A 5457-nucleotide genomic window follows, 5' to 3' on the forward strand; every position below is an offset into this window, starting at 1 on the left:
AGGGATCATGCTACTTCCTTTATGAGACTCACTGCCTAGTTTTTGGACCTGATAGTGTCATGAATTTTCCTGTTATGTGTAACATACATGTGGAGCTGGGAAATTCTATGTACCCTTGTAAGACAATGCTCTCTCATTAGGCCATCTTAACATGCAAAAACCTGATCTGCCAAGCAAAATGTTATGTTAGCAAAAACTCACTTAGGCAAAACAATATCCACAAATAGCAGAAAAACAGATCTGATCTTTAACACATTCTTGAGGAACAAACCTGAGCAGACTGATGATAAAAATAATGTCATTGGGTAGGCCTGATCTGCAGGAAGAAATTTTTCTATTCTTTAAAGAAACAAACAGAAGAAAATTCCTATTTTTAAAATTATGATTTGAAATGGCTGTTAGAAAAATTATGAAAACCAAAATTATTTCACCTTGTTTTCCCACCAGTTCTGACTCACAGCTACATGACACAGTTTTTAAAGTTTACAGTAAAATGCTGCAAATCCTGTAGTAATGAAAGATAGTTTGTACATGCATAAATAAAATGCTTTATACTTAGCCATAAGTCTCAGTCTCTTCCCCAAAACTGTTTAAAGTAATTTTGGTTACAATTAGCAGCCCCTCAGAACATAATTATTCTATGACTGGCAATTTTGCAGTAAAGACTCCTGTCCTGTCAGATGGATTTTAAACAGAAAGGTCATTTTGGATAATAATCTCTATGATTTTATCTCCCTCTCCCCCACAAAGTTAAAAGCTTGAGTTAAGACATGATGTCTTACGGGAAAGGAACATGTTTTCTTCTAGTGTTTTAGAAATGTACTATAACCTTGACCTACACAAATAACTTCTGGAGGCAAAAGTGCAGTTTTGTTTCTCAGAGTAAGTCCTTGGCTTTACTCTGAAATTCCTCAGAAGGCTGCTGATCATAGCATCAAACGAAAAGGTGATTTTTAACAAGTTTTGTGCTTGAGTCTGTAGGATTTGCTCATCTAAAGCACAGTGCTGCTTTTTCTTTTGCATTTGCCTGCTTCCACTCAGTGTAAGCAGGTCCTTGGTAACCTTTCAGCTGACTAGTGTCAATGATAATAACAATACATTTTTATTTTTAGAACACTCAAATCTAAAGGCAAGTTAGCTCTGCACATGTGTGCATGCACACACAAATGTAAGTAATATCTGAATGCTTCCAAAGGACAACAAGTCCTTTTGGAATAGTAATGAATAGAGAAATCATCTTGTGCCCTGCATGAGATAGGTGCATTTCAAAATTTTCCTGTATAGCTTCCATGAAAATTGGCCCCTAAGCAAGGGTGTGAGTCATTGATGAATACAGCTCTAAGGCTTCATGCTGTGCAGCAAGAGCTGTAAAAGGCATTAGAGGAACACAGGGGAGGAGGAGGAGAGAGAGAGGGGGTTAGGAGGTTATTAAATAAAACCTAGTAATGGTTTTACATGAACATTTTCTGAACAGTGTTTTGAAAACGTACATCCTAACCCACTGGGCACCATTCAGACTGCTGGCTGCAGTGCCCTCTGTTGGCTGATGCTCAAGGTGGCTGTATAGAACCTTCGCTGCTGACATAAAATAAGCTTTTGTCTATACTTAGAGGGATTTGTTGTTACAGCTACCCTAGCAGATTCTCAGTGAAAACTCACATTGTACAAGTAAAACCAATTGCCTTATGCTGGTATGCCTTACAGTAATTTTCCAAATTAATCTTGCAGATAAAGGATGTTTTTTCTCCTCTGTACACATATCCATGGCACAAAAGCCCAGCCCACAGCACTGTGCCATCAAAAATCACAGCCTTTACCAGCACAACTATGCAAAAAGTATAGGATGGGCCAAAGAGAAACCTATTGGTGACAAATCTAAACTTCCTCAAACTTCAGAGGTATTTGATTTTGGCTCATATTTGTCTTCTTTTTCCCTAAGACCAATGTTTTAAAATTGGTGTCACTTTATATCATTCACTGGTTATCCATAGTCTTTGTATAACTGACAACACATCATACCTGGATTATGAGCAATTTCCCTTTTTATGCAACCATGTTTCTACTATCCAAGTCAGGAGATCCAGGTTTCAACAAAGGCATTAGATTTTTAGTCAATACTTCAGTCATTGTCATGCCAGATTCTCTATCATTCAGATTTCCTGAATGTTCTGATCTCATACTCACCTATGCGGTCCCCTCAATCTCTCTTCCCATTTTCACTTCTTCCATTGCGTTAGCAGTCTTAGTGCACCCATCTGAAAGAAAAGATACAATGTGTCCCATTACATCCCATTATCAAACACCCTGTGACTTACAGAGGAGAAGGTTCATATGGGAAACTTATTATAAATAGTGATTAAATGACACTAACTGCCTATACTGGGCTAGCTACAAATAATCAAATAACCCTTTAAATGAGCCTTTTTTTTGGAAGACGGCTTAGATGTACAGACAGGGAAAAATGTTTTCCTGTATTTTGGATAACAGAAGTATCACTTGTTAGAAAGCCAACCATAATTAAAATGTTTATTTTCACACAGATAACCATTTAAGGAGCTTGGGCATAAACAAACAAACAAAAAAAGATTTATTCTTTTGCGCAAGAGGAGCTATAAGTCTTTTGAAGGCCAGAAACTGCAGTTTTATATTTATGTAATTTGAACAAATGGGTGCAGTGGTCTACATAATTGAAAATTCAACCCAAAAGGAACGTTAACAGAGGAAAATAGTTTGTCATGTTACCATTACTTTTGTTTCTTTAACAGCTTTAAAACTAACATATATAATTTAGAAAAAACAAAAAAAATGAAAAAACAACAAAAAACCCTACATCTTTGTGTGTATATATACATACACATATATTTAAGAATGGGAATTATATATTCCCTTTTAACCAAGTGTGAATAACTGGTGTTGTTTAAAAAAAAAAAAAACACAAACAAAAACCACAAAAAACAGAACAAAACCCAACAAACCCAAAACAAAACCCCCAGCAAAACCACCCTGAAATACACAGGCATGCAGCACCATCTGCTGGATTAGCCTGTCTGTCAAACATTTAGGCATTTACAGAGTACATTACCACAGGCAGAAGCAAAAAGCTATACCAACAAAAGCATACCATGGAGATTTGTTTAGTAAGGCTCAGGCAAGAGAAATCAAGGGGTGTAGAATTTCCATGAAAATTGTAAAGTAATACTTTTTACTTATATAACACTATACTTTTTTGGGCACCATGTATAAACACAACATTCACAAAACCATGAACAGAGGCACCTAACAACCACAAAAATTCAGAAGTTTGGTATGTGTTTTAAATAGCTTAATCAAGATTGATTTAATTTGGTTTCTTGTATGTATGTGTCATGATACATGACTATAAATTACCATTTTTTCCACTGGATGCCTGTCTTTCTTAGTGAATAGGTCTGACTGCTCACCCAGTAACAAAGAGCTATCCAATAATTTGCTGTCTTCTTCTCAGGCACTACGTGGTCTCGTGTTATTTAACAAACAAGCTCTGTGTGGATAATACAAGATTATCAGGTGCTCATCACTGCAATGCCACATTGTATTACAGACATTAATTTAAAATCCCTGCAAATTGAGTTGCATTTATTTTTCAGTGAGTAAATAGAGGTCCTTATTTTGGGTAGGAAAATAAGAGGGCCCTAATATGTACACAGCAATGTGCCATTGTAATCTCTGCTGTCTTTCTAGTAGCTTGTAGTGTCTTTGGAATTCAACCTTTTCATTCAGCCAGATCACCTAACTGCACTCTGCAATACCTAGCTCTTGGTACGCTATCCTCCAGCAGGTCAAAAAGCACAGTACTTAGCAGGCAGTCCTTTCACCTGACACCTTCCAAACAGCTGAAGCTTCTGTCTTGTTATCACACCAATGCATCACCTCTGCACTGATCCCTTTTGTGCTTATTCCCATCTCTGATACAGTGCTGAGAGCTGCAGGTCCTAAGAATTTATTTTGAAAAGCCATCTGTCTACACGTCAATCTTCTAGAAGTCTCCTCCACACGTACTAGAATCAAGAAAACATCTATCTTAAGAAGCCTGATTTTTCTGCCTACAGAAATTTCCCTTCTTCTCAATGGCCATATATCCCAGCTATCTTTTATCCTCCTGCAGTTGACCATCTTTGTCTTGTCCATGCTGGTAGCATAGGTAAATCATTCCACATTCCTCTGGAGGAAACTACATTTTCTTGCCAAGCTTGCTTATTCAAAAATATTATTCAGCACATCTTAGAACTGTCCATAGCCCACGGTGCCATGTAAGACAACAGAGGCAAAAAATATCTTCCACATGACCTCTGTATTTGTTTCACAGGTGGCTGGAGGCTCTGACCCGCTACCATTCCTCTATTTTTAAGAAAACAGATTGTTCTCAGATTGTTCTTTTTCTGTCAATGCTGTTAAGAATAGCTTCAGACTTTTCTCAGGTGAATGATCAGTGAAGCGACCAACAAAGACCAGCAATAATCTGCACAATACTGAAAGTTGCTATTTTGGAGCACCCTCATCAGGTCTTCCACAGTTCTTCACTTTTCTTCTCTGGAAATATTATTCCATAACACATGCAGGTATCTAGCAAGATCAATGCCTGCTGCTGCAGTCAGTGTTTCAACTTTTCCATAATCCTGTGTTTTATTACGAACCTCACCTTGCTCCTCCAAACCACACCCCAATCATTTGTCAGTGCTTATTGCCGTTTTGCTCAGCACTTTCTAATCATGCTTTGCTTGATTCCTTTAATGTCTTTTCAGACACTTCAGCCAGACAGTGCGGTAAAGAGTTACCCACAGAGGGTTCCTGAAGTAAGATTATGCGTCCTGTCAAGGCCGGCATGCTTTTCTCCATCTATCAGTGATGGAACTCAAAGGCACAGTATAATTTACAACCCAGAAGTACAAATAGGTTCAAAAAAAGTAACAGCCAAGGTTGGAAAGGTTATAGCATAAATGTTGATGGTCACCTGGATGCAATCTCTGACTCAGGGAACCTCCCTCTTGGTCGTTAGGGCATAATGCCAGAGGCCTATTCACAAACAGGACATGTCCCACATATGATCCTAGAAATCGGGTATTAAGTGTTATCAGAGCAGGTGAGCTGCTCTGCCTGCTCTGAGCCCAGGTTTGATACAGCTGCGGCGCAAGCTGGCGCGGAGACACTCGAGTCGCTGGGTCTGATGCCTTCCACCTCAGCACGCTTACAAGCGGCTGCCGGCAAGGCCATCGTGTTCAGACATGTCTGGTAACCCCGCTAACAACAGTCCTGCTCAAGAGCGGATATATAGGCGCTCAGACCAGCCGCTTCAAATTTACCTAACTTGACGTAGCATCCCCTCACTGAGGAGCTGCCAACGGCTGGCGCGAAACAGGGCGGGGCGGGAGGCGGCCTCCTCCGCGGGCACTTCCCGTTTGCTCGGCCACGGGGGCTTGC

General features: G+C 39.4%; 1 long non-coding RNA gene across 1 annotated transcript; it reads right to left on the reverse strand.

Annotated features, from left to right (window-relative positions):
- Positions 1 to 288: 288 nt before the first annotated feature.
- LOC130594514 (uncharacterized) lies at positions 289 to 5324 on the reverse strand. The gene is made up of 3 exons (XR_008971104.1): positions 5229 to 5324; positions 2185 to 2255; positions 289 to 339 (listed from the first exon to the last, which is right to left on the reverse strand). It is a non-coding gene; the product is annotated as an uncharacterized LOC130594514 (long non-coding RNA).
- Between the last annotated feature and the right edge of the window lie 133 nt (positions 5325 to 5457).

Source organism: Pezoporus wallicus, unplaced genomic scaffold, assembly GCF_028554395.1.
Source record: "Pezoporus wallicus isolate ANWC-B61680 ecotype Strahan unplaced genomic scaffold, APGP_CSIRO_Pwel_v1 contig_6897, whole genome shotgun sequence".
NCBI classification, from domain to species: domain Eukaryota; kingdom Metazoa; phylum Chordata; class Aves; order Psittaciformes; family Psittacidae; genus Pezoporus; species Pezoporus wallicus.